General features: G+C 52.3%; 1 long non-coding RNA gene across 1 annotated transcript; it reads left to right on the top strand.

The window, feature by feature from the left end:
- Positions 1-7,475: 7,475 nt before the first annotated feature.
- Positions 7,476-9,972, top strand: LOC112957717. Its single transcript, XR_003251262.1, has 4 exons — positions 7,476-7,508; positions 7,877-7,989; positions 9,471-9,560; positions 9,680-9,972. It is a non-coding gene; the product is annotated as an uncharacterized LOC112957717 (long non-coding RNA).
- The last annotated feature ends 857 nt before the right edge of the window (positions 9,973-10,829 follow it).

The raw sequence follows: 10,829 nt of genomic DNA, 5'->3' as shown, positions 1-10,829 counted from the left end.
TTTGGAGTGGGAAGGGAAGGCTATACGGAGCCCTTGGTTGCCTGGAGGAGCTGGGAGCAGAGCAGCCCGGGCGGATGCAGGCAGGCAGAGCTCCAGCTTTGCAGTGAGGACAGCAGCACTGCTTGAGAGCACAAGGTGCTCAGAGCCAGCCCTGGGCTGCCTGCGGAGGAGGGAGCTTGGGGGACACCTTGYCTTGGCCTTCAGCTGCAGGAGCCGCTCGCTCTGTACGCAGAGCCAGGACCCCTCTGGGAGAGGGATGCCCGGGGAGAACTGCACCCTGTTTTCCAGTAGCAGCACTTGAAACACAGGATGGATTTGCTCCAGTCTTCAAGGAGATGGACACAGCAAGGTCAGAGGCATCAACAACTCGGTTTCGTGGAGGATTTATCCCAGGTAAAGCCTAGTTTTCCCTGGTTTCACCATTAGTATGTGAGGAAGGCAGCCTTCAGACAGCGTCAAGGCTGAAGGCTTTTTCTTTTTCACCCTAATTGAGGCTGAGGTTTCTCTTGAAGTACCATTTGTAGCCAAAGCTCAGTCTCATCCCGCGAGCTGACAGAAACAGGTCTGATGGAGGTTCAGCTTCAGCGCTCAGCGCCTCGTTTCAGTAATATGTGCTCAGAAAGGCTCCATCAGCAGCAGCATCAGGCAGTGCCTCCCAGCTTCGCAGCAGGTCTCTGCTGAGCGAGGGGCCCTGCTCTCCCAACCACAAAGATTTGGGGGGCACGAAATGCAGAGCACTCACGGCAGCCCTATCAACGACCTCCTGAAACCTAAGGCAGCAACACCAGGTTAACCACAGCTCAGAGGCAATGTGGGCTTCACGTCACCTTCACCAGGAGCCTAAATGCATCACAGGTCACACGTAGCACGTCCTTGGTCACTAAGAGTCCCAGGAGACCGACATGAATACTGCACAGTGACTAAATTACCGGCTACCAGCAAGTCATGACAGCACTTTAGCTTGTCAAGGTAGWGATGTCAGACAAGCCTGAGCCTCAGAGAAAGAAAAAAAATCCATTCGTAACCCCGGCTTTCAGATGAGGCTGGGGCTAAATGGTCTCAGCAAGACTAAGCTGCAGCTTCCCTTTCCATTTCTTGGCTAAACAAGGTTGGGKTTTTTTTTATATAAAAACATAAACAAAGTCCGTTGTCACAAACATCATCTGCTGAAGAGGAGGAAGGTTTCACGCTGCATCCATCTGTTTTGTATCTCGATGTAGGTTCTGCAGAGGAGCCAGTTGAAGCTGGATAGCCACTTTCCCTGGTGCTATCTGAGGCAGCAGCAACCGCCTTGCTGGAGCTGGCCTTCGGGGAGACAGGACATCAGCAAAGCAGGTCAAGTCCCCAAAATCACTGTCAAAGCTTTGGTGGAGGGAAGGATGAGGGCTCTTCCACATCATGAGCAGCCCCCAGTCTCAGGAGCAACCAACGGGGAGCAGGAAGAGGACTGTCCTGCTCAAGGACATGTCCTTGCTCCTCAACAGCCACAACTGGCTGCCCAAGGACCCTCCATACATCTTCACTCACATGTGCACGCAGAGGTTCAGGAGCAGCAGGGTCAGCTTCTCAAACCATCCAGCAGGTGTTTGAGCTTCTCCAGAAACAGCATCCTCCAACCTCAGCTAATCACTGCAAATAAACAGAGCAGCTGGAACGGGAACAAAATCCTGCAGATTGCAGAGCAAATACAGCTGGTCAGAGCAGAGCTCTACAGCAATGCAGGTTGCTTGGAGCAGCAAAAATTTCTCCCACCATGGGGTGTTGAGGTGAAACACACACACACCTTGCAATGTTGTGTGGGCCAAGCAGGATKGGGCCAGTGGGAGATGGTGGCAACCACAAGATTGGGTAGGAGGACAGGTCCTTTCCTTTCCTTGGCTTGGTCAGGAGCAGAGCACATGGGAATGAGCAAAGAGGAGAGCCAACCAGCTCCAGCAACCAGCTGAGACCCCATGTAAGCAGGTCAGGATCACAGCCCTCTGCTCCCCATCAAGATCGTTTTGTCCCTCCAGGTCTCTTCCTCTCAGACCAAGGTCTTGAGCTTCCTGGCTCCTACTGAGTCATGACCAGCCTGAACTTTTGGTCTGGGACACAAAACCAGCGTGAGGAACACCAGCAGACACTGAGGCCAGCATTGGTGTCCCCACTGTGAACCGGGGTCCTACGGTGCTGGCCAAACCCGGACATCAAAGGCAGCGCCCACGCCAAGCGACAGCCTCTTGGAGGAAGATAAYAGCGAAAAGATTATTAATTTGGATCCTCCCAAAAGGTGCTGGCAGCTGGATCCTCCAGATACACAAAACACTGCCAAAAAAGCAAGATCTGTCTCTGCAAAGCTGAAACAGCAAACTTGTTTGTCTTTCTTCTTCCCCTCCCAACCCTGTTGTTTTAAACATTTACAGAGAACTTTATACTGTTTAAATGATGATTTTTTCCAGGGGGACGAGAGGGAGCTGCATTTGCTTCTTGCCAGCTTCTCTAAATCAGTAGCACTTTGCATACAGGCTCTGGTAAAGCTGCAGCTTTACACATCACCCCCCAGCCCCCTGCCTCAGTTTACCTCYGTCAAGGCCAACGCGCATTTCCCTTCCCGCGGTGCCAAGGGGAGCRGGAGGAGGAGGAGGACGGCGCGGCTGAGCGCTCCCAGCTCTGCCATCTCCCGCCCACCTCCACCAGCAGCAGAGCCGACAGCGCAGGGGAGAAGGGAGAGCGCTTGGAACGGGCAGGGGGATTCGTGGCACGGGCAGGGGGATTCGTGCCTGCGGACACACCAACCTTTATGCAACAGCAGGAGCGTCGGGTCAACAACAAAGCAGTAGCGCATGTGCCTGTGGTTAAATTGGAAGGAAATGTGCATGAATCTCTCTCTTGCAGGCAGGTCTCCAAGAATTCCAGGGTTGCGTTGGGCTGATTGATTTTTATTCGCACCTGGCAGGTCCAGGGAAAGGGAGTGAGGAAGGTTTTCTAGGAGAGCGAGGGGCTTTTCCAGGATGTTTGGATTGAGCAAAAGGGCAGAGAAGTGAGTATGAGATGCATTATGGAAGCAGGATGTGGGATGGAGAAAATGTTTATACAGCCAATTGTGGGCTAATCCATGAGATGCTTTAGAGACCATAAAAGCCATCTGTAAGTGGATTCATCACATTCTGTAGGAAACTGGTGGTTTAAAACAATGCAGTCCACATTCTTTGATCCATTGTGAAGAGCTCGGAGTTGGGAGGCTGACATAAAGAGGACAACAAGTAGATCCACACCTTCTGCGTGGCACATGGATGGGTGGGAAGGACCTCTGCTGATCCCGTGCAGTAAGAGAACCGGGGGCCAAACTAAACTAAGAGGAGCCAGATGCGAAGCAAGCAGAAGGAAAAGCTGGATTTTCCTCACAGCACGGGCTGCCCTGCATGTGTTTTGCCACCGGAATGGGTGTTACAGGATCACAGGGAGACTGGAAAAAGAAATGGGACCTCCGTTTAAGAGAAATCCACTGACAGAATTGACCCCTCAAATGACTGAAGGTCAAGAGGGTGCTGGAATATATATATATATACATACATACATATATATATATATATACATATATACGATCCCTCTGTTCTTGCTCTCCTTCCCAGGCATCTTTCTGGGCAGTTTTTGGAGATGGGACACTTGCCTGGCTGGACCTCGGGCTGCAGCACCTTTATGGGGGTCCAGGCCACAGATGAAGCCCTGCATGAAATCAAAATCAGAGTGTTCAAATTTCCCCATAAGGCCAAAATGAGGCCAATCCCACCCCAGCTCCTGCCACGGCTCCCTCAGGGATGTGACCTGGAGATTGCTCTCAGGAGCATTGGTTACAGGCAGCACAAGAGGAAAAACAGCAGCCCTTAAGCAACTGTCCTCTCTAACCTAATCAGACCTCGGTTTACCACTTGGGACTTCCRAAAATTAGGCGTTTGGCCTCTTTCCCCTGCATAAGGGCAAGAAAGAATGACCCAGCAGAACCTGAAATAACATGCTTGTTCATCGTTTAAACATGTTCTTTTGCAATAAGCAACGAAACCAGCAGAGACGCAGTTCTTAAAAGCACCTCAAGTACCTCGGTCTGGCATAAACAATGGGAGACACAAGAGGTGAGTCAGAAATATGGCATTTGCAGGTCTCCATTTTCAGCCTCCAGTTAGCAGAAACGTTGGCAATTTGTATTGTCCTCTGATACAACTGCTTGACCTCAGTGCAGCTTATGCTCATTGCTTGCAGGAATATGCTTGTTTGCTCCGTGCGTGCCTGGCATATTTCTTGTATCTAAGCTTGATAGATGAAATATTGCTTATATGACAGTGCAGATGGGGTTGAATGAATCAACGGCTGGTTGGCCAAGTAATCCAGGAAAACAGAAATACTGTTTGTGATAAAAAGAAGACCTGAGAAGTTCCTCGTTAATTCTGCCTAGCTATTTTTATACCAGTTCACTCCTTTTCTGCTTACCATGCCTTTAATCTCTCACGTTGACAGAAAATGGAGAGGATCCATCTCTTTGCCCAAAGCAAGGTCAGCTCTTCTTTCCTGACAGCTGCAAATACAGCCCTAGCCTGAGAGACCTTTTGCAATGAAAATCTTGTTCCTGGCTTCATTAGCTTGCTGGGGTTGATGTTCCTCCTGACGTCTTCGTGTTTGTGTGGCTGTGCACCTCTCTTCAACCCCTGGGTATGGTCTGAGGGTAGGTATTTTAATTAAACATATTCATCCATGAAGGAGCTGGATTCCTCCTGCTACTGATCAACAAGTACATATGTCTGGCCCCAGGATTTATGCAAYCAGAACAAGTTGCCGGGGGTTCTCTGTTCCAAACAGCTCCTCCAAAGGCTGAAGCTGCCCGGGCAGTCAGGCTAGTTTTGGAGAAAAGGTCACTTTGACTAGCTGGGACRTCAGACCAGAAGCTTTGCAGTCAGACAGGCACCTCCACTGCCCTGACATGATTTCCTCAACTCAGTTCCCCATCACACAGACTCTGGGGACAGCAGGTTTTGTGGCACTGGACCCAGAACACCGTTGAGGGGAGAAGGAAGAAGAGGGAGAAACAGCTGAGTGAAGTCTTGGGGAAACAGAGACAGTTCCCGAGCTGCAGTTACCATTTCTTCTGTTGTTCAGCAGTGATGAGAAGGAGAAAGGAGAACCTTTGCCTCTCTGCATCTGCAGGAGCACACAGCAGCCCTAGCTGCAAACACCTGCACGCTCCTAGAAAGGTCAGCCCTTCATTTCACAGCTATGCTGCAAAAACAAAGCTCTTGATATTCAGTGCACAAATTTCTGCCTTTAAATGTGTCGATTAAGACGAGCATTGCTGAAGCTGCCCAAAGTTCAGTTTAAACACACAGGATGCACTAAAAAGCATAGATTTAAGTATGTATTTTACATTAAATAGAGGCTTAAGGGTTTCACTACTGGGAGAAGGGAAGGAAGTGCTGTTTTCAGCATGCCTGCTCCTGCGTGGGAAGATGTCATTTCTGTCTCTTCCTGAGCTCTAAGGGGCCTTTCTTGTATTGCCTGGGATTGATTTGAAGCAGCAGACACTGCTATTTGGGACCTCGTGGCAGGGCTTTCCTTATGACTACACATCTTTTCTCCTGGAAGTCTGGCACCTAAAATACCAGCAAGAAACGCTCCAGGGGACTGTTGTTTGTGCCCTGCCGCGCGCGCAGCACAGCGGAGCAGCCGAGCATCAATCTCGCTCCCCGCTGCACCTCAGCTTCTGCTGGTGCCGCAGACATTCAAGCAGTACGAGGGGGGCTGGTGCCTGCCAGGCACGCTGAGCAACGGGGGACTGGCTTTTTAATGTGCTCAGAGCCCCTGGCTGCTTTCCCCAGCCATATGCCGGAGCTGGTAAGCACAGTGGGGCAGCTCTGATTCATAGGATGCTCTGCTCCTCCAGGCCTGGTGGAACCCCGTCTGCAGGGCGGCATTGGGACAGGCCGAGGGGGTGTGCAGGGAAATCAGATAGCTCTCAAAGTACAAAGTTCTCCCCRGGAGAAACATGTAGGGATCGATGAAGGGAAAAGGCAGGATACTGGAAGGAGACCTTGTCCTTGCACTGAAGCCCGACATCCGAGCCCCACTGGTGGGCTTCTGCCATTGACTTCTATTTGTTTTTCTGGCCTCCTTTCCCTTCTCTGTCATGTATTCTGTCCCTTCTCCTGCTATCTGACCAGGGAGCTGCCAAATACCCTACAGCAGAGTTCAGACTTCCTTGAAGAAGGTAATGACTGCTGTTTGTTAACCAATTGATAGGACAACTTCAAGAAACCAGAATGGTTTAGGAGCAGCTCTGCGTCTGCTCGTGCTCAGTCCAAAACACAGCTCTCTCCACCTCCCTGGGAACGTTCTCAGCATCTCCGGAGAAGCCACCAGGCGATGCTGACCTCTGCTAGACACTGCCTTGTGCTGCAGCTCCCGGGCCAGCCCGAACGCCGCGCATTCCTGGGACGCGAATGCCCTCTAAAGGAGAGCAACTTCTCGGCACCAAACCCAGAGCGCAGGAGCTGCAGAATAGGCTCCAACGCGTGGCGTGTCCGGGGGCTCATCAGGCCCCAGTTGTGCAGAGAAAGGGATACGGGGCCGGGAGGAAGCAGGGACACACGCGGGAGGCCGCGCTCCACACCCGGATCCCTTGCTCTGCCACTAAGAGGTGCTTGGAGACACTCATCTACGTGCTGTGATCGTAAATAACTGCAGCCCAACGACAGAGCGTGTGGTTCATCCCCTCCGCTGAGCTCAGCTGCCAGTCAGCGGGTTATTCAGCACCTGGGGAGCCCGTCCCGTCACGGGCGGCTGCTCTAACACCCGCTGAGCCTCCACCCCCAAACCCGCGACCAGGGCAAAGCCCGCGCTTCATCCGCGCCGCCTCTTCCTCCAGCCGCGAGCTCCGCGCAGGGGGAAGCTGCGGCTGCCGGCTTCTGCTTTAAGCCTTGCCCTTGCTCGGGGAGCGCCCCTCGGCGCGGGGCCRCGGCGGCGAGGGCTCCGTCACGTCGGCCTCAGGCCTTGCGCCCGTGGCGGGAGCTGCCGCCATGTGGGGAGCGCCCGCCAGCAGCGGCCTCTGGGCTGCCCCCGGCCCGCAGCACCTCTCACCTGGCCACATTCACGGGACTTAAACTATTTTTTTAAGTTAATTATTTTTATTTGCAGTTTTCTGAATTTGTAAGAACTAGCTGGCTGCTCTGGAGACCTGGGAGGCTTGGAGGAGTGTCAGGCCCACCAGGCCATGGCGCTTTCACCTGCACACCTCCCTCTCGTGCTGCTGGGGCTGCTCCCCCCGGGGGCGCAGGAGTTTGGGGCAAGACGAAGCGATTTTGGTTTCTCTCACCCCCCGCCGCCCTTTGCATTTCCCCCTCCCCGCCAAGGTAACGGGATGGGGGGGGGTCGGGACTACGATTCCCAGGAGCCCCCGCGGCTCTCGCGAGAGCGGCGCTGACCCTGGCGCGCGCAGCCCCCCCGCCCCTCCCTCTGCCCCGCCGCGGGACGCCATGGCGGTGATGGTGAGTACGGGCGCCGCCATCCGCCGCCATCCGCGGCCGYGACGCCTCGAGGCTGCCCCGCGAGGACGGAGCGTGGCCCCCACACCCGCCACGGAGGCCTCGGCGCTGCGCGGCCGCCCGCCGCGGCGCTGCCGGGATGGGGCCCCGCGGCCGGCGCGGAGGCCTAGGCCGGGCCTTGGCGGTGCGGGAAGGCGCCCCGCGGCCAGGCTCCCGCCGCGCCGCCCGCCGAGCGAGYGATGAGACGTTATCCCTGTCCGAAACCAAACCTTCCCCTGTGGAAGCACCACTCTGAGGCTCGGCACCAAGCAGCCCGAGGTAAAAGAGCGGCTCGTGGCGTGTCTTACCTCCATCCCCTTCCTCTCTTCCAGGGCACAGCACGTGGCCAAGCGAGGCCAGGAGAGTTTCTGGCACTCGCCTTCCAGGGAACCTGAGCTGATGACTTCGCTGGACTAACAACATCAGCCTCGCCAGCTGCACAATGGTGAGAAACACCACAGTCTGCTGGCTATCAGCCTTGTACTTGTCCCTGCTGCTGGGCTTTGGAAGCAAAACCTGTGCTGCCCTGTTAGATGATACCCTCACAGTCCTGGAGCTACCAGGAGCGGATATAAAAACCCAGTGACTTGATTAATGTAATTAAGCCAATCAAGGCTGTAGCTTTGTTGCAGCTGCCACCTGAGTGTTTATCCCTTTGCTGTCACGAAGCCCAAGTTGAAAGGCAGCATAGAGTGAATGGGAATTTTAATGGTTGGCACCTGGTTGTCAGCACGGTCAAAGATGAGCAAAAAGAAGGGATTAGAGGGAGGAAGGATTGGATGACTCCCCATTGTGGAGACACTTGACACAGCTCATTTCAGAAGTGTTCTTGTCATGAAAATAGGCCTAGTGAAAGAATAATTGGTCTGTGGGTTCACCTTGCTGGGACAATTTTAAATTTGCATCAGGTGCCTGGAGCTAGGGGGATGCAGCTCAAGTTCACCAAATGGGCATCCTAGAGAGGACACCCACCGAGGCATTCTCCTTCAAGAATATATGTCTTTCTTAAGTCTGCTCAAATGCCCTTCTCCAAAAAAAAATCTTAGCTAGTTTACATCTCCCGTGGGTGAATTATTCTTGCTTGTAAGGCAGGTTTGCATTAAGATGCTGCTGAATGATGATGCTTAGGGATATTGTCTGCTTGGAACAGCTAAGAAGGGTCTAAACCACCAAAGTCCCAAAGCTGATGCTTTTTTCCTAAGTGAAGATTGGAAGGGCATCCACTTTTCTTTCTTGCTTTGTGGCTTAGTGCTGTTTTTATCAAAGCAGGTGGAAAACTTCACTTGAACGAGTGCTATAATAGTATCTAATATATGCACCCAGGAGCCAAACATCCTTTAAATTCTCTGCCTTGTATCTTCTCCCAAAGAGCAAGTAGCTACTAAGACAACCCACAAACTGATGAGGGAATTCTTGAGTATAGTGAGCTCACTATAGCTCACTTCAAATCTGTCGTATGCCAGAATTCTAGGCTTGACTCATCTGTTGCTCACCAGTACCTTATCTTTGGGCATTTCTGGGGAAAAACTCCTAGTCACTGACATATCTGTGTCTTGATTTTATTGAACTCTGTAGAACTTGAGGAATTTAAGTGGCAGGGGAGAAACTGAGCCAGTGATGTACTGTTATCCCTGTCTGACTGCTCAGCTGTGAGGGAGAAATAACTACACTGAGGCTTCAGCAATTTCTCCCCCATGTAGCAAGGCTCAGCGCAGAGAGTACAGTTTTCAGAGCATGGTTTTAGTTCTGGACCCTCAGAGATTTGTTTTTGGTTGATCATCCGAACGGTTTGCGCAGTGACACCTTGGAGGGCTGGTAGGACACGCTCCCCTGATTTATAGTTGCTGAACACACATGCAGGAGCACTGTAGCTGCAGGTGGTGACACGTGGATTCCTTAAAGCTCAACTCTCCTTTCATTTTACAGGATTTGCAATTGTTTGCTGAAGGCCATTGACGTGCMCTGATGGCCTGAACTGCAGATCTGACAAGGGACCTTCTTGGGAAATCAAGGCTGGTGTGTAAAAGGGGAGGGGATGTTTCTGAAGTACTTGTGGCCRTTGTTCTTGTCAATATGGATTCGTTCCAAGTAAGACAAGTCAGTGGGAAGAGCAGGTTGGTGTTCTTGCCTTGCAGGGAGCAAGGGAGGGGGCACAGCAGTGAAGAAACACCATGGTGACAAAGAGGAAGGTAAAAGCTATGATTCYTTGCACTCGTGAGGCATGATGTGGGGAGGAGCAAACTATGTTCAGTGTGAGATCTTCTGCCAGCTGGTCCCAACATCTCTTAAGCTTCTCAGTCTTCTGAGATTTCTTGATTAAATAATAAATAAGAGTAAGATTTTTTCAGCTGACTGTTGCATTTGCTCTGACTGTCTCTTCCACTAAGGCCTGGGCTACAGCTGCCTGGAGGAAGGATTTGTTCCCTGCTGTCTTCTATTCCAGAATAAAATAAATTATTGAAACATCTTGAGAGTTGAAATTTCTTGTTAAGAACATCTACTCAAATAGAAGTGGGGATTTCAGTTTGAAATGGTTTCTGGAATTCAGGCGGCTGGAAGCTCAGTGTTCATCACGCAGCCTTTTAGCCTCTGAGAGGGCTGAAGAGCCTTCAGACTTCAGCGCCTTCGGAGGGGAACGGGCAGCGTTTAAAGAAATTCACGGGAGCGCTATAAGAGGGCGCCTTTCCGTCGACAAAACAAGGTATGACTAAGCTTAGGGCTKATGAAAAGTGTGTCTTAACAGAGTGCCTGCAAGCCCAGATAAGGGAAGAATGGGAGGCAGTAGCACTGCCAGCAGGTTCCTTATCTGTTGATTAAAAATAGGGGTGCTTAATTCCTGTGCCAGGCTGCTGCATTGGCTGGACAGCCTCCCTGTTTCAAATAGGAAAGGTGGGTCTGGGAGTGGAAAAAGCTCTGATCCCGCAGCCTGGAGCCTTGCAAGGTGGACCTGGCCTGGGTTCCTGGCAGGCGCTGCAGTGACGACATCTGCAGAAGCAGGACGTGCTGCGTGCGTCGTGGTGCAGATGACAAAGCCGCCCGTGGGGGCTGCGCTGGCGCTTGGCAGAGCTGGTTTGGGGAGGTTGTGGTGCCCTCATCATCACCGGCAGGCAAAGTAAGAATCAGGCTTGTGCTTGTCCTGGTAGAGGCTCTGGCTGCCCAGGTGCTTCCAGGTGCAAAGGAGCCTAACTGGCAGCCCCGATGCCGTTGTAAAATGATGGGAACAAAGGTTAATGTGAGACTCRAAATGATGGGAACAGGTTAATGTGAGCCTCGCCTGAGACCACA

This window comes from Nothoprocta perdicaria, unplaced genomic scaffold, assembly GCF_003342845.1.
Source record: "Nothoprocta perdicaria isolate Ctin4 unplaced genomic scaffold, notPer1 scaffold_75, whole genome shotgun sequence".
In the NCBI taxonomy this organism is placed as follows: Eukaryota; Metazoa; Chordata; class Aves; order Tinamiformes; family Tinamidae; genus Nothoprocta; species Nothoprocta perdicaria.
This window is presented reverse-complemented; position numbering and strand designations above follow the sequence as displayed.